This window comes from Procambarus clarkii, chromosome 58 (genome assembly GCF_040958095.1).
Source record: "Procambarus clarkii isolate CNS0578487 chromosome 58, FALCON_Pclarkii_2.0, whole genome shotgun sequence".
Lineage (NCBI taxonomy): Eukaryota > Metazoa > Arthropoda > Malacostraca > Decapoda > Cambaridae > Procambarus > Procambarus clarkii.
In genome coordinates this window covers 2,666,959-2,690,634 of record NC_091207.1, presented here as the reverse complement: position 1 = coordinate 2,690,634, position 23,676 = coordinate 2,666,959, and the positions used below count along the sequence as shown (strand labels likewise).

The following is a 23,676-nucleotide window of genomic DNA, read 5'->3' as shown; positions in this document are numbered from 1 at the left end:
CTCCGGGTCGAAGGTGTCACCGACCCAATAGGCAGCATGACGGAGGCAGAACAGGTGATTGTCACCCTGAGACAAGGGGACAACGCAACCTTCAAATTCGCACGAAACGAGATGGGATGTAGAGGGACACATCCATCGGACACCGAGCCCCAGTGAGAGTTTCCAAGGCCCTCAGACGCTCTGCTAGGAAAAGGTACTGCTAACCGGCACCCCAAACTACCAAGTGAACTACTAATTGCTAAACCCCTACATGTCCACACATGGGGACCTAGCGGAGGACCACCAAGAATAGAGATATATAAGGGTCAACAACACCACGGGGCAGACCCTCCACCAGGCAGAAAACAAAAATAAAAGAATAACCCTGCACGAGGACAATGTCACCAGGCGGAACAGAGCCGGCCGCCGTATTATGATGAAAACTATTTGCACAGTACCTTATGCCCCTACCAATCACGAAGCTACCCCCTACCTAGAGGCAAACCAGGAGGTACATGAAACACCCAGCTGACTCCAAGGGCAGGCAATCACAAAGCAGCAAAGGACTACGGCGGAGGTAGGCCCCAAACTACTTTTGGAAGAGAACACCAAGCCACAAGGGCAGTACGTATAGGGTACCTGGAGAAAGGTAACCCTGGGCACATGCAGCCCGAGTACTGATGAATTTACTCCTGGCACGCACACCACCACAGGACAGGACCACATCACATGGCACAGCACTAGTCAGCGCAGTCTTGTTTTTGGACCGGAAACAGGCAGCAAACCCACCTGAGAGATGAGGTCGTTTCAACCACGCCCAGGCAAACCCACTCCGAGATGACTCGACAGAGCACAGGAGAAGAGGCCTGCCCCGCCAGCACGAACCCTCCGAAGGAGGAGGATCCACCCAACACCACCATAGACTGCAGGAAATGACCCGAAAGGCCCACAAATTGTGGGATCAGGCGCGAGCAAAACGAGCAAGCGTCCCGCCCCTAATTGCCCCGTCAATGGGACGAACCACGAAAGGGCCGACGCACCTTACGAGAACCTAAGCTGCGCACTGCGCGATCCCCATGAATTCCCGTGTCAAGCTCAAAGAGCAAGAAATTGTGTCAAATCTGTCTATGGCCAAGCAAGCTGATCTGTGGGTTGGGGCCAGGAGACAGGTGAAAGGGGTGAAGCTGCACGAGAAGCATCATGCTACAGGTATTGGCGAGAGAGCCAAGCCTAAGACTGGTGTGTCGCGGGAGCAGGGAAACTCCTCCAACAAGCATGCGCACAAGTGTTACACCTGTGGTAAGCCAGGTCATCGTGCAGCTGATTGCAAGGTAAAACCAAAATCAGGTTACATAGCAGGTGTGAGCTCAAGTGGTAAGAAACATCCCAACGTCGGAAAGGATCCACTAGCTTGGACCCTTGAGGTGGTGAACAGAAATGTTAACGGAAAATCGGCGAAAATCTTCCATGACAAAGGCGCCACTATCCACATGGTGAGAAAAAGCTTAGTACAGGCAGGATCTGAGACAGGTAGACATATCTATGTCAAATTCCCAAATGGCTATACTAAAGAGATGGTGGAGGTGTATGTGTGGGTCGACACACCTTACATCAAAGGTAAAATCCGTGCCATTCAACAGGAACGTGCTGTATATGGACTTTTATTGGGAAATGTTCCGGGAGTCTCTGATTGCCCGAGTCCACCTTCAAAGAAAACGGGGGAGCGTGAGGACGCTGCCTCAGCTACGTGCAGCCGTCCTCAGTCAGCTGGAGCCACGGATGATGTCACAGGGAGTGACCACACCCTCACCCAGCTGAAGAATAAGGAAGAGAAGGCAAGCTGTGAAGTTATGGAGAAAGAAGCAAAATCTCTGGTTGAAGCGACAGCAACTCCAGTAACAGGTAACTCTCTCGTGGCAGCTGTCACTACGAGGTCAGGGAGCAACAAGCAGACTCGCCCAGAAAAACCTTTGAAATTATGAGACATTCAAGGAGTGTCTGCAAAGGTGAAACAAGCAAAAGAACGCAACATGCTCCAACACTACGAGGACCCTCCTGTAGATGTATCCACAAAGCAGAAGCATGTAAGATGTAAGAACAGGAGAGGACCACGGGCCTCGATTCGACAGAGCCGATCGACAACCCACTGCTCGCAGCAGTAGGTGCTGACTGGTTGAATAGGTCAAGGTTGATTAACGAGACGTCGAACGAAGGAGACATGAGCGAGGAAATGCAACGCGAATCACCGGACACTGGTTCCCAGTGTGTGTCTGATGTTTCAGGCATGACACAGGAGAAGAGAGGCAGTGGACAGACTAGCGCCACTCAGGGTTTCGAGGCGTTGAGCCGACCCAGAGCTGAAGCTCCGTCAGACCACAGTGCCTGCTCAAGACCTGAAAAGATAGCCACATGTGGCCCGGTGACTGAAGAAATTCCTCACTTACCAGAAGAGAATAGTCTAGACGAGGACCTGCCTCGCCTAGCTGCATAGAAAACGGGGTCCGCTCGACCCGGCCACGCCACATGCACTCAGCATTGTGCACGTGCAGTCAGCGGTGTTAACTCTGTTAACCCTGGATAGTGACCTGGCATGTTGGGTATCTCCAGAATGCCCACTTAACCAGAAACACTTTTATAATACAGAGGCCGCCGTATGTCCAGGCAGGAAGTAGATACAGGGAGTTAAGCATACTTGCCACCAAAGGGTCAGTGAGTACATTGGCCGGTGAGAGCGTGGGACAGAGGGGAGACGCTAGCAGCGTCTGACCTCTGGGGTCAACCGGCGCGATGGTGAATAACAGCTATGACGTGTTCATGACGTCACCTCTCCTACTGCTCATCGAACGAGCTAATATGATTGGCTCCCGCCCATTTGCTGCAATGCTATTGGTCAAATTGTAATCCCCTTGTGTGTGCCCCACAAGATGCCCTGAGCTTCAAGCAAAACCATTCAAGTGAGGGAGACCAAACCCAGAGGACGGGTTCTGTTCTGTCTACTGGCCAATAGACTGAACATCGTCTATTCCTCACCGTCAAGTTAACTCAGCGTCTCTACGATATACTACACACTCGCCCAGAATCACGTGTGAATATATTGTTCAGAAGCCTAAAGTGACAAATCTCCAAAGTGAAACAGACTGGTATCAGGTAACCCCTGGTGACAAAGATCGTTGTGAGTGACTTAGAGTGAACTAAGGCAGTGCCGCCGCCTAAGTAACCTGTGTGTGACTTTACCACAAGTGTACCTGCATGGTACCACAGCCGCCGCCAGCCGCCACTCGTCCCAAGCGTGTACCTCAGTACCTTGAGGCGCCCGCCGCCGCCCTCACTGCTACGTGACGTCACCACCTTACTCATCGCCAGTGCCAGTGTGTGTGCATGTGTTGACCAGACCACACACTAGAAGTTGAAGGGACGACGACGTTTCGGTCCGTCCTGGACCATTCTCAAGTCGATTCGGTCCGTCCTCTCAAGTCGATGTGTGCGTGTGTCTGTCTGTTAAGCATACAGCACGCCCTACTGCAAGTACCCTCCGTGTCTACGAGCGAAACCAGCTGTCAGGCCACCTACGAGTGCTTGTATAAATGTGCCTGAGTGAGTGAGTGAGTAAGGAAAGGTACCTTATCTGTAAGTACAATATCTTGTCATTGTTTTATTGTGTCTGTGTTGATCTGAGGGATCAACCACAGTTCTCACCTACTCATACCTGTCACAGGTTATAGGTGAATCGACGGTGTGTGTTATCTGTGTGGTATCACTGCATTTCACTTGTCTGGGGAATGTGAGCTTCACATACACCACACATTTAGTTATTGTGTGATAATATTATTGTGCATGTTATTGCCTGTTCCATTGACAGTGTATTTGTGATTTATTGTATATAATCATCATTATCCGGTTGGAACTCTTGTGATCCCTTTGCATACCGGCAGTTAGGGTGCCGTGTTAATGATTGGCTGTCAACTGTGTTAAGTTAGGTGTTTCTCCACAAGTGGATACGAGTCGTTTAGCCAGACGTCAAGAGTCTCGCTAATACAACCATAGCTTTGCTGACGCCAATCTAAAGTAAATCAAGCACCCTGTGTATTAGTGGTTAAGTTAGTAAATAAACTACTGTTAAGCTTTATGCGGTGTTTCCGTTGAACCACTTCTGAATACTGCCAACATTACTCAAGCCTTCAGCTCTAGGTGTCTTCAACACCGAGTTGCCTATTATTCACTAAACTATAAATGTGATGAGGACCCTAGGAGTCCCTTAAAGTGTTATATCATTGAGGAGATTCCAACGATCAACGTGGAGCAGGACCAGGTGAGGCTAGTCTGAGAAGAGACCCTCAAGGACTCTAACTCGACCTTGCTCCCAGGCCCTGTACGGTTGCTCTCGTATTTTCTATTCTGCTAATTCTGACAGCTTCGTGAAGCGTCTGCCACATGTACACTGGCGACGTACGCATTGCAGTCGTGAAAGCAAAAAAAGAAAAACCCCACATCTGGCGCCCAATGTGGGGCTTAGTTGGAACCTATGAGCTAGATTGTACAGTAAAATTTCGCACTTAAATTTTCCCTGAAAATTCAAAAGTGACGAGCAGTATTCAGAGGATGTTTAACACCCTGTTAGGTACACACACCACCAGTATGTCTGAGTGTGTAGAGTACAAACAGCGCTACCTGCATCTTCACCAGGTCTTGACCGCTCGTAGACCTGATGACTACGACACTCTTACTGAGCTAGAGTGTAAGGAACGAGTGGAACAGCACATGAGGGCCGTGGAAGAAGTGATGCTACAAGCACACATGCAGGGTAGTACTGAGGTGGCGTGCACGAGTGTCATACTGGATGAGGCTATCGGGGGTGAGACCCCGGTGAGAGATAACACAGTGGGAGAGACCCCATTGAGAGACAACTTGGAGGTAAAGACCCCTGTAGGTGACATCACCGAGAATGATGTCACCAGAATCACGCGCGCTGCAGAAGAAAACGGAGTCACGTGGGAATCTAGCCCTTTAACCCTTAAAGTGCGCATCACTTCATATGAAGTGTAAATCGTTTTACCAGTCAACTGCGCTTCACTTCATATGAAGTGTATGGGTACCGCGCACGATTTGAATGGCCCGCGGTGTAGCTGGGGGTCCCATACGCTGCCCAGGGGCTCTAGTAAACAGCGGCCATTTTGAAAAAAAATCCAGCTCACGCTCCGATGGCATGGGAGGCCTCAGTTTAGCGAGAGTCACCATGGCGAGCGCACGGTCAAACGCCTCACGAGCACGCATCACTCAGTCCCTCACCCCAGAGCAAATAGCCCACGAATTATTCTCTGAAGGTGAAGAAAGTGTGTTTGACGATTCAGACAACGATGAGGATTATACACAGTTGTCGGGAGATAGTAGCAGCAGCAGTGAAAGTGAGAATGACCGCCATGCCATGGCGAGGCCTATACGCTCTCCCATGCCTCCTCGCCCATTTTCTACCCCAATTCTACCACGACCTCACAGTTCCTGTGGATATTTTCTGTTTGAGGGTGACGAGTCAGAGGGAGGTGACTCCTTTTCTGGGTTTAGTGACTCAGATCAAAGTTTTATTGAGCCTGTGGCTGGTACCAGTGGTGTAACTGGGCGAGAAATTGTCGCGTCAGCAGCATCTCGCCCAGCCAAGTGCCACCGCATGGCACCACATGAGGGACCAAGACCCTCGTGTTCACGTGCACCCACCTCACGTGCACGTAGCCGCCGTGCTTCTCGCAGACGGTATTCAGCTCCTGGTCGCCGGTATGCATCGCTTCCTCGCCGTCTTTCCTCTGCATCTCGCAGGACGCCTGGTGTACTTGAGTGGAGTGATGGTGACGACTTTATTCCTTATATTCCTCACTTTGACGATAAAGATGTAGGGATTACAAACCTTTTCCCTAATCAAGGTGAGGACATGGCTGAGATGGAATATTTTACAGCATTCTATGATGAACCACTCATGGAATACATTGTACACCAAACGAACCTGCATGCTGCTTACCTGATTGAGAGGGAAATCACAGAATTTTCACGACTGCAGCGTTGGAAAAATACCACAGTGGCGGAAATGTATGTGTTTTTGGCACTCTGTTTGTTGATGAAGCACTGTCACAAACATGCAATAAATGACTATTGGAGCAAGGACAAGACAATACCAACACCTTTATTCGGGAAATATATGTCACGAGACAGGTTTCAGATACTCCTCAGGTGTCTACATTTTGGAAGTGTTCAGGACCGAACACCTGATGATAGACTGTGGCGAGTGAGGCACTACATGAACGATGTTATTGGAAAATTCAGAGATTTTTACGTACCAGCACAGAAGCTGGTGGTTGATGAATCTCTCATACTTTTCAAGGGACGTGTTCCATTCAAACAGTACATTCCCTCAAAACGAAACCGATTTGGCCTGAAATTTTTTGTTCTTTGTGATTGTGAGACAGGATACGTGTTACACATGATTCTGTACTCGGCTAGTGATGTAGACATCCCCGGTAGCGACGAACATGGATTCTCGGGGAGTGTAGTGAAGACCATCATGGCTCCGTGGATGAACAAGGGACACATTTTATACACAGATAATTACTATACAAGTCCCTTGCTAGCTCGGTTCTTGCTAGAAAATAGAACCGGATTGGTTGGTACAGTAAAGCCACAACGAAGGGAAATGCCTGTGTTTGACAACGACATTGCAGTTGGTGAGTGTCAGAGAAGGAAAAGTGATAACATTCTGTCAGTTCGGTGGAAAGACAAAAGAGAGGTGAACTTGTTGACAACAATTCATGATGGAACAATGGTGAACAGTGGGAAAGTGAGCCATAAAACAAACGCACCACTATATAAGCCAGACTGTGTTTTAGACTATAATATCAACATGCGGTTGATTGATAAATCAGACATGATGATTGGCACTGCAGAGTGTGTGCGGAAGACATGTAGGTGGACGAAAAAAGTGTTCTTCCATCTTGTGGACATGAGCATGCTGAACTGTTTCAACATGTACCTTGTGAGAACTGGACGTAAGCCCACTTTCCGTGACTTTGTATTTGATGCTGCAATACAGTTATTAGGAAAGTTTGCAAAAGATGTCCCAGGTATTCAGCGGCCCATCATAAACCCACTGTTGCAGCATGCTGGTACTCCACGCCTCGCTCACACTGAAGGCTTCCTAGCACACAAACTTAAGTATTTGCCACCTGGTGTGAAGCGTGCAATAGCCCAACGTGATTGCTTGGTGTGTAAAACAACGACACGTAGAGACAAGAAACGGAAGCTTGTGCAAACATGGTGTGAAACGTGTGGTATCCCATTATGTGCTGTCGACTGCTTCAATGACTACCACAGTCTAGAAATCTTCTAAGTGTGCTTCAAAGTGTGTATAGCGTGTGCGAGTGTGTAAATATGTAAACATATAAGCAGAACATATAATATAATAGACTGTAATGACATATTATATTGCCGTAATTGAAAACATTTGTGTGCGCCTGTGTATACTCAAATATGCAACAATTATTGATACAAAATATGTTCAAACAGTATTTGAAACACAATTAGTGAAAAAAAATTAGATAAAATGCGCTTAGACATTGTAAATAAATAGCGCGAAAATATATTTGTGGCAACTCTGGCTGTTTGAGGACCGCGCGCAACATCTCCCGGGCGTGTACTGCATGAGCGACCATGCAGATTGTGACGTCATCGCAGAGCTTCTCGGCTCTATTGCAACAAAAGTAAGTACAATAGAATTTTTTTTTTATTTTTCCCGTGATCAGTGAAGAGAACTTAACAGATTAGCAAAAAAAAAAAAATTTTTTTTTTTTTCAAAATGACATGCGCCTGTGTGGATAGCAGGATATTAGACCCCGAGCATGTTAAGGGTTAAATACTCCATTGGGGGGATTCTATGGGGAAGAATCTCAGCCCAAAAGGTCCTTGTGGACGACACCAACTCAAAGAGTAGGTATTACAGGCTCGCATTTATTTACCTTAGAGAATACCGTAACCAAGTTAGGGAGTTGGGATTCGAAGGGAATAAAGTAGCTGAGCAAGCTATGAAACTCTGGACTGATCAGCAGGACAGAGAAAGTAAACTGTGGACTGATCAGCAGGAGAGAGAAAACAAACGCTGGACTGATCAGCAGAACCGAGAAAGTACTGAATGCATAGCTCGCATGCAGTTGCAAGCAAGGCAGGATGACCAGCCAAGTGGTCGTTCAACAGAGACTAACGTTGAACAAGGTAAGACTGTTAAACTACCTAAACTAGCTAACTTTGATGAGAGGGACGACTCGATGGATGCATACATCAAGCGTTTCGAAGGTCATGCCGCTGATTGCTGGTGGGAAAGCTCAAAGTGGGCACTCGCTCTTAGTGCATTGTTAAAGGGTAGGGCACTATCTACCACAGTCTGGGTCCGCACCAGCGCGGAGATTACGAGGCATTGACAACAACGCTGCTGAACGGTTTTGGCATCACTGCAGACCGAATGCTAGAGAATTTCCATAGGGCTCAATTGCAAAAAGGAGAGACATATGTGCTAATGTTTCAGCGGTTAGAATCGAGTCTAAACCGTTACTGTGAACTCATGGAGACTGCTCCTGGGAGCATGGAGTTCTATCAACTGATGATTCGTGAACAGTTCTTAGAAGCATACGAATCATCTCTGCGTGTCAAGCTCAAAGAGCAAGAAATTGTGTGAAAATTGTAGACCTCGTGGCTGTGGTGTAAACAGCCAAGTGTGATGCCTCCTCCACAACTTTACATTTATACTTTTTCTATGTACAATTCTCTAACACTATCCACTAATTTATATGTTGTGTTACACGTTCCACTTCACTGTTCAACGTATCACTGCTCGCTATATTTGATATATATCGCTTATGCCTGTACACATGAGCCTGGTGGCCCTGGCTCACCACGTGGTCCCACGTTTATTCTGAATTTAACTCAAAGTTCCAATGTTTATTTCTGTATTCAACTTTCCTACTAGTCACTATGCACCTGGTGATCACTGTGGGCCGTAATCCATGGTTGTAATCCTAAAAAAGCCCGGTTTATTCCAGTGTTTTAACAGAGCGCGACGACGACACGTCCATCCCTTCCCCCGAGAACTACGAACTACATGAGCTCACATCATCAATAACATCACATGAGCTGTCTGCGCAACTGTTACGGCCCTTGACCTCTGGGCATGGTTCCTCAGTTGCAGTTGGTAAACATATAATATCATACAGCCTTGCCTCAATAATAGTCTAGGGGTGAATTGAAATGCAACTGCTTACTTAATTATTAACAAAGCAATATACTTAAGGTAAGGGTAACAAAGAACATACAAATAACATAAATGGAAAAATGCAAGTAGCCAGAAATATTAATACACCAGTAATTATTCTTACAATATCGTTATATAAATACAGATCATTTCTTTGCAACATAATGAATAGATGGATGGAGGATGGGGAGCGTCATGGCGACTGGTGGAGGTTCACGCAGCGTCTCTCCTATAAACATTGACGATACTTTTGAGGACACTGGGAAACCACTGTTACATACCACACATTTAGATCATGAACATCACCCGGTCATAGAAGAGGATCTAGATGGAGATTTCCTAGACAGCAAACATCACAGCAAGGCAAACAGATTGGAGGCAAAACGCCGCCAACTTACAGAGGTAAACAGAGACCATGCCGGCACCACGCGGCCTCAGTATCAACATCCACCGCTCAACCAAGGTAGGCCAAGTTCTTCTGATTTGCAAACTTTCATCATTGCCTTTAATGGCGAAGAGGAAAATGTGTTCAGAAATAGCCGGGCACAAAGTATCTTATATAATGCCATTCCCAAGATATTCTGGATCAACGTGCACGATATGAGACCAAATAAACAAAAAAACCTGATCGCAGTGGACCACAAACATGGCGAAGAACTAAAGCTTTCAGACATTACTGACATCTGTGGCCACAAAATCAAGTGCTACAAGCCACTAGGGGACCGATTAACAAAATATGTAATCCGACATGTGGTAGACATCAGTGTAGCTGATATCAAGGCAAAACTTCAGACACATGACATCCCGATCCATGGAATCAAAAAATTTATGCGAGGAACAAACGGAGAACTGAGTGATACAAGCACCGTCTTGCTTACCTTTCTAGACTACATTCCTCCTGAGAGGATTTGGTTAAACGGCTTCCTCCATAAACTAGAGGTGTATATACCACATCCCACTCGGTGTTTTAAATGTAAAGATTTTAACCATACCTGAAAAGGCTGCACCAAAGACATTAAATGTGGGAAATGCTCTGGTTCCCATTACACACAAGATTGTACATCAGATACACTTACCTGCTCAAACTGTGGTGGCAATCACATTACATTCAAACAATGTCCTTCATACATAGCAGCAGCAGCAAAAACTAAGGTTCTCCCTACCAACAACCTGCTATACAATAGTACATTGAAACAACTTAACACAGCCCATCATCAAACACTACCTCACACTCAACCACAACCTTTGCGTGTACCTGATATATCTGTCATCAACATTTCCACAACCCCAGGGTCCAAGCATCTCTCACAAAATGCACAACTGAGTCCTGATCTTGTTGAAACTCTTGTTACTCGCATTGAAAATGATCTTGTTGAAACTTTTGTCACACACATTGAAAATGCACTAGAAAAGACGCTGGACCGAATTCTAACAATTCTTTACACAAGTAACACAACCCACCCCTGAGGCTGACCCGAAAGACATCCCATCAACAGCTACAGACACTGACATCCGCCCAAACAAAGCCACCATTGCTGGACACACATTGTTTGAACAGATGATGGAAAAACTCGTAAATAACTCCATAGCACATCTTACCCAAATCATTCCACAGGCTGACTTGCCACAAACCCAAACCGCCAGTACCAAGAGTAAGACACAGCCCACATTCACATCTAGGTATCCAACACGTACTACTACTGGCATACCAAGGAAAACAGACACATCCATAACCCCCACATCCTAAATGGCTCCCCTAACCTTCATGACATGGAACGCAAAAAGCATTAAAACATCCCTCACGGAACTTAAACAATTCCTTTACTCATCCAAACCAGACTTAGCTTTCATAACCGAATCTTGGCTCACTCCTAAACAAAATCCTATTTTTAAAAACTTTCAGATGCAGAGACTAGACAGACCAAACCGTATGGGGGGTGGTATTTTTCTCCTAACACGGAGTAACATGACATGTACACCTGTAAAGCTTACACATTTTGTGAACGGTAAACTAGAAATTTTAGCATGCCTAATACCTTACAATGGTACACACATATCCTTTCTGGGTATATACAACCCTGGTGGCACAATAAATTTAAATGAACTGGAATTCTATCTTAACCAATTACGGCAACCAATCATTGTTACAGGTGATCTCAATGCAAACCACCCCACATGGAGTAGAGGTACCCAAAATACTGCAGGCACCGATCTGTACAACTACTTAGACACTGCACCATATATTCTTCTTTCACCGCCCTACCTTGCAACCTACTTTAACTACAGAACCAATTATGAAGCCTCACTGGACATCTGCTTTGGCTCGGCACACTTTCAACATGAACTACAGTTTCATACTGGTCCAGATATTGGTAGTGACCACAAACCCCTCATTATAAAATTTACTAACTTTCAGCCACCAACCCACCCCCTAACGCTTCCCAAGTGGAACATAAAGAAACTAGATAAAAAGAAATGGGCTGATACTGTCTGTCTCCCAGATACAGACGATGTAGACCCAAACACGCGACTGTCCACAATCACCTCGGCCATAAATTCTGCAGCCACCCAAATGGTCAAGAAAACTTCAGGACATAGGTCCAATAAACCACTTAAACCGTGGTGGAACGCGGAATGTGCACGAACAGTCGCTTTACGCCGACGAGCCATACAAAAACAAAGATGTCAACCCTCCCTACAGAACTGGGTTAATCTCCGGCGGGCCACAGCAGAAGCCCCCAAAAAAAACATACTGTCAGCAAAGCGAGCATCATGGGCAAAATTTTGTGATAGCCTCACACCCACTATGCCACATTCAAAAGTCTGGGCTACATTTAACAGCATTAAAGGTCGCCCAACATTTCCTTCGTTTTCCCTGATGATCAACGGTTCACTCTGTCAAACACCCCAGGAGCGTGCAAATGTTCTTGCTGAATGTCTTAAAGTTACCCTCTCAACACCCTTCCTTCATGCCCAAGAACTCTCCCTCAGACAAGAAATTGACCGTGCCATACTGCTGCCCATGCTCGGCGTCGACAACATGTACACCTTAAGCGAGCTACAATTAGCCTTAACCCGCCTACCTCTTGGCATGGTACCTGGAGAGGATGGAATTCCATATGAACTCATTAAATATCTTCCATGGACTGCACATAGTACTCTTCTAAACTATTACAACCTATGCGAATATTTCCATGGACTCACGAAAATATTCCCTCACAATGGCAGACCAGTATTATTCTTCCTTTCCTTAAACCAGGAAAAGACCCATCCCAACCTGCATCATACAGACCTATTTCCCTACTATCATGCCTCAGTAAAGTCATGGAAAGACTAGTACATACTCGCGTTCAATAGTACCTAGAGTATAATAATATTGTACCGTCTCTCCAAGCTGGATTTTGACCGCAATGCTCCACACTCGGATCAAATACTCTGCCTTGAACATGAAATCCGCACCTCCCTAAGAAGCAGCAAATTTTGTATTGTTCTCTACTTAGACCTCAAAGGAGCTTTTGATAGCATTCCTCATACTTGCCTCCTCGCAAAGCTTGCGCGTTTAGGCGTACAGGGAAGATTACTTTTGTGGTTACAGTCCTATCTTGCGAACAGGACCTCTAAAGTCTATATACAAGTTTTCCGATGGCATCCCAATACAAACGGGTGTCCCGCAAGGCTCCATACTAAGTCCAACCCTTTTTGCCGCATTCTTAGCAGATTTGCTTAACACCCAGACTGTTCACCTCTCGGCGTACGCCAACGACTTAACATTGTATTATTCAGACAATGCCCTACCAAATAGTCTCAACAATGCAAACAGCACTTGACCACCTCATAGATTGGACCCCACAATGGGGCCTTCAAGTTAGTACTATCAAAACCTATTATCAAATTTTCACTAAAAAAAGACTTGCTCATCTACCCACCCTCACAATACACAACACTCCCATCCAACACGTACGAGAACATAAATACCTTGGCATGCACTTAGACTCGCCCTCACTTACCTGGAAAGCACACATTCAACACCTTAAACAGACGACACTACCCCGACTCGCCATACTGAAAGCCCTCACTGGCACCACCTGGGGAGCACACCATAAAATCTTGCTTCGTTTCTGTACAACCTACATTTGCAGCCAACTAGACTATTGTTGCCAAGCATATGCGTCGGCTGCACCTACTAACCTACAGAGCCTAGAGGTCGTCCAAAACAATGCCATGCGACTTATATGTGGCGCAATGCGTTCCCCTCCTATCCTCGGACTTTACGGGAAAACGGGCCTCACAAGCCTAGCCACCAGACGAAACATAATGTGTGCCAACTATCTGTCACTCTGTACCACTGCTCACCAGACACACCCATACAAATAAAAAATTAACCAAACAGTTAACCCACATAACCCCTGCTTCCCAACCAATCACTCGCAACCCTTCCTCACACGGGCTACAAATAACCTCAATATAGACCTCTCTCTACTCCAAAACTCGGAAACCCAACTTACTGTTCCCCCTATTCCACCTTGGCTTTATACAACTCCTAAAACATCAATACAACTCGAAGACAGCATTCCAAAGTCTGCACCAAACTCAGCCATAGCCTCAGTCTTTGTCTCAACAATGAAAAATTGCTACCCAAATACCACAGCAATTTATACAGATGGATCTCGCATCATCATGAACAACGTACCCTCGGTCACTAGCGCTGTATGGATACCGGAATACCATCTCAAGCAGGGATGGCAGTTACCAAACCAACTATCTATTTTCACAGGTGAATTATATGCCTTATATCAAGCTCTCCAAATAATCACAACATTACCAATCGGGACATATACAATCTGCAATGACTCCAAGAGTGCGATTCAAGCAATTACGTACTCAACAACGTGCAAGGAGTTTGTTTACCCATGTCTTCAACTTCTTCATGAACATCGATTGAACGGTTGATACCTCTATCCAATGGGTCCCAGCGCATTGTGGTATTCTCCATAATGAACTAGTAGATCATCTAGCCAAAGCAATGCACAACATGCCTCCCATTATGCGTCTTCCAATTCCCCATGTTGCACGTAAAGGAGCCTTCAAAAATACCATCACCATGCGACGAAATGGAAAACGTGATGCACACCTTTGTACTATGGGTCCATTAAAAAGAAATGGGAAACTTGGAAACATGTCAGATATAAAAGCAGAGAAATTGATATAGCGATGACCAGATTAAGGCTGAGATACACCAAACTGGCAGCACACAGCTCTAAGTACAGAACAGACATCAACGAACTCTGCATCCATTGTCAGGTGCCTGAAACAATCGAATACTATCTCCTTCACTGCTTCCGACATTATAGTGCCAGAGTAAATTTCAAACACGTACTTATCTCACTTAAAATACCCTTTACCATCGAGCATATATTAGGAGGTGGTGACCACTTGTTACAAGAAAAATACCAAATAGTCAAAGCACTGGCTAAATATCTCCAGTCGACCAACAAATTGGGTCACATCTGACCCGTGCCACATTTATACCTGGCACCACCAACAGCGAAACACAGAAAACAAATGCCTCATCGTAGTACCAAGGATCAGCTGACGCCATAAACACAACACACCGCCCTACGGTGCGGCGAGTCTCCCTCTAACACACCTCTGTTCTAGTCGCCGCTCCTCTGTCTACAGCACAACGCAACAAGCACTTTTGAAACTCTTATCATCCTCAACATAAACGCCTCTACCAACATTTGTACTGGTGCAGTCATCGGGAGGACAAACCCTTCATGTAAACTGCACCTACTATCAAGAAGAAGAATAGATGGGTAAGCACATAATAGTATAACCAGGAAATCAGCTTTGTAAACTAAGCTATAAACAAAAAACCACCAACTTAGCTCAACACATGTCTCCACCCGCCAGCCTTACCCACGCGACTGATGTTCCACCCGCATGCACGGCATGGCGTCTACCACAAGACCAAACTAAAACCTACATGAAATCTCCTGATACTCTGCTATCAGAGTAGTACTTAAGAACATAATTATAATTAAACTATGTGTATATAACACTGCTAAGGTGTAAAAGAATTTAAGTACAGTATCCACTCAATTTAACGGCCTATACGGGGCTGTACCCTGGTCCTTATTTCCGGAGCTCCGTTATTTCCGAAGTTAAGTCGGGTCGGGTAATTTTTCAAGTAACATTCAGGTAGGATATATTTTATACTGTATAACTAAAATTAAATAAAGTTCATTGTGTAATTGCATTCCAATTTAGTGCCACACCGACGATTAAGCCAGTTGTTGGCTGCTGCATGGATGATGTGTGAACACGGTCTGATCAAGCCCAGATGGGTGGGAAAAAATTGATTCATTCCTTTGTATTGCAAAATATTTCATGTATCAATCAGCAAGTTAATATATTCTCAATAATATTTTAGAGATGTGTTTTGATTTACCCTGAACAGTGCAGGTAATGTATTTTTAATGTTACAACACAGGCTGTGGCGGCCATGCCATAACAATGGCGATCGAGCCTTGTCACTGAGAGCTAGCCAAGACGAAATATTTTGAGCTCACCTATTCTCTGCTGACGATAGAATATACATTTGCAGAGACTAATATGTAGCTTTTGTTGAAAAAAACAATTAATATCTTGTAATACTATAATAAAATTGGTAAATTGACTTACTTTTAATGAAGCTGAAGATTACGAAGCTGTGAAGATTACGTCATCCTCTGCAGCGCTTGTTTTATATTGTTTATATAGTATACAGGGTACATACTGTATGTACACTTATTTTCAGGCATATTTTAATAGAGTATCCTTCTGTTTCTTGATGTCACTTACTGTACTTTTCCCGATGTTAAACTCTGCTGCTGCTCGTGCATGAGAATATCCTTTATCAAGTTTCTTAATTAACTCCAGCTTCTGTACAACCGTCAGGCGCTTCCTTTGGGTAACTTTTGGCATTTTGTAAATTAAAAAGAAGATCACAATTACAGTACAGTAATATCCTTCACAATTGAAGCTAGCCACGCGAGTTCACAGTAAACAATGGGAACACATGGCCCGGCGGAGTACATTCTAGGTCCGTGGGAAAAAAAATACCTAGTACCTATACTATAAAAGGTATTTAATAAGAAAACAAAGACTTTTGCTTAATAAAAACTGTTTCAAAATATTTTATTAATAATAATTTACAATTTTCTTCATTAAAGTGAATCATTTTAAAAGAAAATTAAGATGTAATATATGACTCTGGACGATCCAGGTCGGTGGCCTGGTCGCCATGTGAGGGGACGCTGATGCCACAACAAACCCAATACCGACCGTCGGTAATATCGACCGCAGACCGGTATAGCAGGCTTCAGATACCGATCTCCCAAACCGGTCGTTAATACCGGCAGATCGGTATAAAAGAGGCCGTTAAATTGAGTGGATACTGATTTAGGCTCTTTAGTCGGTCCCAATAGTTTAGATGTTTTACTGAGTGGATTCTAGCAGTAAAGGTTCTCTGCACGCTCTCCAGGTCAGCAATTTCTCCAGCTTTGAAAGGGGCTGTCATTGTGCAGCAGTACTCCACTCTAGAGAGCACAAGAGTTTTGAAAAGTATCATCATCAGTATAGCATCTCTAATGTGAAAAGTTCTTGTTATCCAACCTGTCATTTTTCTTGCAGTTGTGACGGCTACTTTATTGTGTTCTTTAAAGGTAAGGTCTTCCGACATGAGTACACCCATATCCTTTACATTGCCTTTTCGTTCTATGTTATGATTTGCCTGAGTTTTGTACGTGGTTTCCGTTTTTATATTTTCATTTTTTCCATAGCGCATGAACTGGAACTTATCTTCGTTAAATACCATATTATTTTCTGTAGCCCATAGAAAGACCTGATCTACATCTGATTGGAGGTTTGCCGTGTCCTCTATGTTGCCTACTCTCATGAAGATCCTAGTGTCATCTGCAAAGGATGATACAGTGCTATAGGTTGTGTTCATGTCTATGTCCGATATGAGGATGAGAAAAAGTACTGGAGCAAGCACAGTACCCAGGGGGACTGAGCTCTTCACAGTTGATGGGCTGGATTTTATTTTGTTGACTATTACACATTGGGTTCTGTTAGTCAGGAAATTGTAGATCCATCTGCCTATTTTTAAAGTAATTCCTTTTGAACGCATTTTATGTGCAATAACACCATGGTCACATTTATCAAAAGCTTTTGCGAAATCTGTGTAAATTACATCAGCGTTTTGTCTGTTTTCCATAGCATCTAATGCCACATCATAGTGGTCCAGCAACTGTGATAGGCAAGAGCGCCCTGTTCTGAAACCATGTTGTCTGGGGTTACGGAGATGCTGTGATTCCATGTATTTTGTGACCTTACTTCTTAGCACTCTCAAAAATTTTTATGATGTGCGATGTTAGTGTTATCGGTCTGTAATTTTTTGCCTCTGCCTTATTTCCTCCTTTATGAAGTGGTGCTATCTCTGCTGTTTTTAGTATATCAGGGATAACGCCAGTATCTAGGCTTTGTCTCCACAGAATGTGAAGGGCCTGCGATAGTGGTTTTTTACAGTTCTTGAGGAATATGGAGTTCCAAGAATCTGGGCCTGGTGCAGAGTGCATAGGCATACTGTTTATGGCTTCTTCAAAATCCAGTGGGGATAGGTTGACATCTGATATTTGATTTGATGTTGGTATCATATCCATGAAAAATTCATTTGGGTTATCAATCTTTAGTGCATTTAATGGCTCGCTGAAAGCAGTCGTACTGTTTCCTCAGTAGCTCAATCATTTCTTTGTTGTCATCGGTGAAAGTTCCATCTCCCTTTCGCAGGGGCCCGATACTAGATGTGGTTTTTGATCTTGATTTTGCATAGGAGAAAAAATATTTCGGATTTCTCTCTATTTCACTGATGGCCTTTTGCTCTCTTTGCCTCTCCTGGGTTTTGTATGATTCTTGTTGCTTGAGTTCAATTGTTTCTATTTCTCTACCTAACCTTCTTCGCCGTTCTTGAGATAGGGTGCGACTCTCAAGTTGTTCTGTGATTCGTTTTCTTCGCTTATATAGTGAACGACGTTCCTGTTCCAATCTGCATCTCTTCCTCTTTTTCCTTAGGGGTATGCAGTTTGAACATATTTCTAGTGCTACTGAGCTTATTTTTTCCAGGCACTGGTTCAGGTTTGCATTTTCTAGCTGTTCTTCCCAGTTTATTTCTGTGAAGTCCTGGTTTATTTGCTCTCAGTTTATCTGTTTATTATTGAAGTTGAATTTGCTGAAATCTCCTCCACCGGGAATCTGGACTGGTTTTGAAGGTCTATTCCCCATGGTTGTCATAACTTCAATTAAGTTGTGATCTGAGTAACAGGTATTTGTAATCATTATGTTCCTGATCAATTCATCATTATTAGTGAAAATGAGGTCCAGCGTGTTCTCCTTTCTAGTTGGTTCTACTATTTGCTGGTTTAAGGCAAACCTGTCGTACATCCGTAGCAGGTCATTTGCATGTGCCTGTTCATTTATGCTACTTCCTGGTATTCTTTCTGATATTACTGTATTAGCCAGGTGCTTCCATTTCAGGTGCCGTAGGTTGAAGTCCCCAAGCAGGATGATGTTCGGAGCTGGATTTGTGAGGTTTTCCAAGCAGTGCTCTATTTTCATTAGTTGGTCTTTAAACTGCTGAGGGTTTGCCTCCGGTGATTTATATACAAGGACAATAACTACATTTAGAATCTCTATTTTGATTATCAGCACTTCCACCATATCATTTGAGGTGTTTAGCAGCTCAGTACAGATGAGTGTGTCTTTGATGTAGAGGCTGACCCCACCCTGAAGCCGGTGTTTCCTATCACATCTGAAAAGATTGTACTCTGAGATCCATATTTCACCATCATGGTAGTCCTTTGTTTGGGTTTCTGTTAGGGCTGCAAACACTGCATTTGCCTCATGAAGGAGACTATCTATAAAGTGAACTTTGTTGGATTTGCGTGTTTTTATACCCTGGATGTTGGCAAATATAAATGATGTTATCGTGTTAGTGGAAGGGCTGGATGCCTTACTTGGTGTTAATATCTGAGGATCTGGTAAGGAGGCCACTGTGTTTGCGTCCAGGGTGTGTTGTTTTGGAAGTGATTCGTTCAGTTTTGGTAGTAGGACGGGTGTTGTGTGGTGTAGTACCCGTGTGCTTGTTGATAATTTGTATTCCAGTCTTGTGGGTATCTCTCTTCCCCTCTGTAATCCTGTAGTGGTTCCATCTGACTGTTCCTCTCTCTTATATTTACTACTCTGTTTCTGCCTTCTAAAAGATTTCCAGTAGTGACATATTGATCTTCCCGTCTATAACGCTGTGTACCTCTCACGTGGAATTCTGGACACTGAAGACATTATAGAACAGATATCTTATCCCTAGATGAGATTTTTGAGGGATTAAGGGTAACAGTTAATCGACTGAGCGCTCATGAGAAAATAATATCTGACACTGACAAATCAACCACTGATAAATCAGTCACATCCAAAGGTACCTCTAAACAGCCTAATAAGTCTAAAACCAAAATGGAAGAATACTACAGTAGGTACCTACACTATCAGCCCTTCTAAACTTGTAGTCCATAAGTCACCCAAGTTAGTGACTCCTACATCTACTACAGGAAGGAGATGCTGTCTCTTTTGCCAAGAGAGTCATACTATTTATCAGTGTCAAAACTTTCCTGAACGCGTTTCTAGGATAAAGCGCCTCACGGAATTGCACAAGTGCACCAGGTGCTTGTTGCAACACGATCCTAATACATGCACCACCCCATTACACATATGTAACAGGTGCCACCAGGATCAACATCATTCAGCATTGTGTGGAGTTGATAGGCCAAAATCACCAAAACTCCAGGTGGAACAGGATACTTCCACCATTGTGCAGTGTTGTAAGGTGCGACAGGAGGTTAAGGTGCTTAACACCAAGTCTCGTAATAATACCGTATTACCCACTGCACAACTACTATTAAATAGTAAGCATTCTAGAATCACTACAAAAGGTCTATTCGACCAAGGATCCCAGAGAACGTTCATCACTCAACAAGCAGCTAACCAGGTGAAACTTAAACCCTTGTGTAAGGTGACATTGAACGTATCAGGATTCCTAGCAGATACTGGACCTCAAGAATTTGAAGTAGTACAACCACTAGTACGCCCAGGCAGTTATGTCCGTCCTGTTCAGGCCATAGTAGTTAATCACATCCCTCTTGACATGAATGTCAAAGGTCTAAGGGACACAGCCAAATTTTTACAGAAAAATAGAATTAAATTGGCTGACACCAAGATAAAGTCTGACCACCTCACCAATGTAGATCTATTAGTAGGGGCAGACCATTATTATCAGTTCATTACTGGAACTACAAGCCAGCATGGAATGAGCTTGTTGAATTCAGCCGGGGGCTACTTACTTACAGGTAGAGTCTTGAACCTGAGGAAGCCTATGCCAGCTGACAACCAACATTAATTCCAGATTGAGTCTGGTACAATTAGTACTAGCCGAGTTAGTTTCTATGGATCTCAGTGGATAAATCAGTGACTAGTCGCCTGAACCGGTTCACGTCACAGCGACACATGTCATTGACCCCACTGTAGAACCAGAACTATTCTCGACAGTAATAACTGACCACATTCAGTCTTCATAGCATTTCATAACATTTCATAACATCTTATCGCCTTTATCATACCTTAGGTAAGTGTTCCAGAGAAGACCGCATTTATCAAGTCGTCTGGACTAGGATTTAGTAATCCATTTAATATGATACACCTGCAGGGTTGTATCAGTTTTGTTTGAGCTCCTTCTGCTTTCTTGTCTCTGCCCATAAGCATCTTAGAGACAGTTTGGAGAAGTATCTTAGCACAAACAAAATTTAACTTTGCAACAGCCTGTAAGTGAACATTCACCAGAAGACTATTAGTAATGAAACAAATTGTTTCTCATAATACAATAAACTCATCTTAATTTTCTCCAGATTGAGTCTGGTACAGTTATTACTAGCCGAGTTAGTTTCTATGGATCTCAGTGAATAAATCAGTGACTAGTAGCCTAAACCGGTTCACGTCACAGCGACACATGTCATTGACCCACTGTAGACCCAGAACTATTCTCGACAGTAATAATTGACCATATACAGTCTTCATAAAAGTTATCATGTACTTAATATAGCTCCATAGAGTTATAGTACTGTAACTTAATGTATATAAACCGAATAGGTTTATTACTCACTTAGAATCTTTAGGTTGCTATATGTGTTTAGTTATACTTCCAGAGAAGTTATAGCACGGTAGCCTAATGTATATAATTTGCATTTACCCTCTACTTAGGTAGATTAGGGACATTAGTTAGGGTCAGTTGAGTGCAAGTTGAATCTGTACTCACTATAGCATACCACTGACTACATTTATAGACTGATGCTCATATACTCAGTTCTCTATTTTATCAAGAATTTAGCAAATTAGGAATTTAGTTAATATTATTACATAGCCTAAAATACTTATGCAGCAAGAACTGCACCTTAGGCTAAATTTAATTTGTATAAACACTTAGAATTTCTCATTTGATGTTGAGGTGATATGTGAGTCTGCAGTGATCAGTTAGTGTCTAGTAACTCATCTAGTTACATGTCACTGCGACCATAGATACTGATCTCACTGTAGATTCAGTATCTCCTTGATCTCAAAGAGACATATAGAATAATTAATCATTACATAGATGTACCCGTGATAACAGATCATGCCTGTCACACAGATCCGGGACATTCGTTATGTGCATACTCACCTACTAACATATAAGAATGTAATTTCAGGGAAAGGGAATAGGTACGTTAGTACTTGACATTGAACTACGACCCGTAATTTCCCGCCCCGGAATTATGTTGGAAATTTCCAACAGTTATTCTCATCCCCAATACAACAGGATGTATTTCCTGTATTGGGCTTCATACACATCTAATATTCATTTACTAATCCTTAATACAACAGGATGTATTTCCTGTATTAAGCATAATAATTAACTAACACTACTAATATGTAGCTTAGTATTGCAGAATTTACTGTATTAGGTTGTGGAACATCATGTAATTTCTCCTAGAATTGTGTAGTGTTGCGTCAGCCACTCACGGGGACTAAATTTCCACATACCTGTAGATTAACACAGATGTAACCATTTACTTTTCTTTATTAGGAATATTTATTTAGTAATAGGTTTACCTTTAGTATACAACAGTTTACTGGAATTTCTTTACCCAGCTTAATCGCTGTTCCAGTAAATAACATCATAATCTAACATCATAACACTCGCCTGGCGTTCCGCGAGCGCTATGTCATGGGTTCGTATCCTGGCTGGGGAGGATTTACTGGGCGCAATTCCTTAACTATAGCCTCTGTTTAACGCAACAGTAAAATGTGTACTTGGATGAAAAAACGATTCTTCGCGGCAGGGGATCGTATTCCAGGGACCATAGGATTAAGGACTTGCCCGAAACGCTACGCGTACTAGTGGCTGTACAAGAATGTAACAACTCTTGTATATATCTCAAAGAAAGAAAGAAAGAAAGAAACATCATTTCCACCACCAAGCAAGTATTGTTTTATTTGTGCCGTCTACATTAACTGACTTGCACTGTGAGAATTAAAACATCACCACAAAGTATTTATCTAAACCATCAAGAGTGTTCATAAACGCCCCCTTCCATATTTAGCTTTAATAAATAAATATAATTTGTGCTCGAACCCTCACGGTGAGCTTTTGCGCATGCGCGACTTTCGGGAAGGAGAAGAAGAGGACTCTCGCCATATTCGATCAACAAGCGTGACGGTGCTCCGAAGCGGTCCCAGAATATCTTACCATCCAGACGGCATCATAACATCCCTGGACGCTAGATTGAAGACGCAGCTTACTAGAATCACGGACACCAGTTCGGCAGGCCTTTTACTTTTTATTAATATTTATAGAACTCTTAAATATGATTAATATAGGTGGCCATGTCATGACGCTGCGGGCGTACCAAAATTTCCCACGTGAGTGCAACTCCTTTTCCTCCAAATATTTAGATATTACCTTATATGTGTGTGAATACTAGTTTCGGGTGGAAATTACGGAATTATCATTATTGCAGCATGGTGCAACACCCTTGAGGAAGCGTGTGACCACCATACCCTCACGTGCTCCAAGTATCACTATCTCAAACTGTTTCCAGACTGGTGTACAGTGGACTGCATCTACGTCCCTCTGTCACAGCTGAGATTTAATCAGTTTTCATTGTAGATAGTACCTTATTATTCAGAGTTCATATATATATATATATATATATATATTTTATATATATATATATATATATATATATATATATATATATATACATTATATATATATTAGTATATTTTGGTAGCAGTCT

At 43.4% G+C, this 23,676-nt stretch overlaps 1 protein-coding gene across 5 annotated transcripts in view; it reads right to left on the bottom strand.

Moving 5' to 3' along the window:
- LOC123767961 (uncharacterized) overlaps positions 1 to 23,676 on the bottom strand; it is a 301,614-nt gene that overhangs the window by 63,940 nt on the left and 213,998 nt on the right. The window lies entirely within an intron of this gene.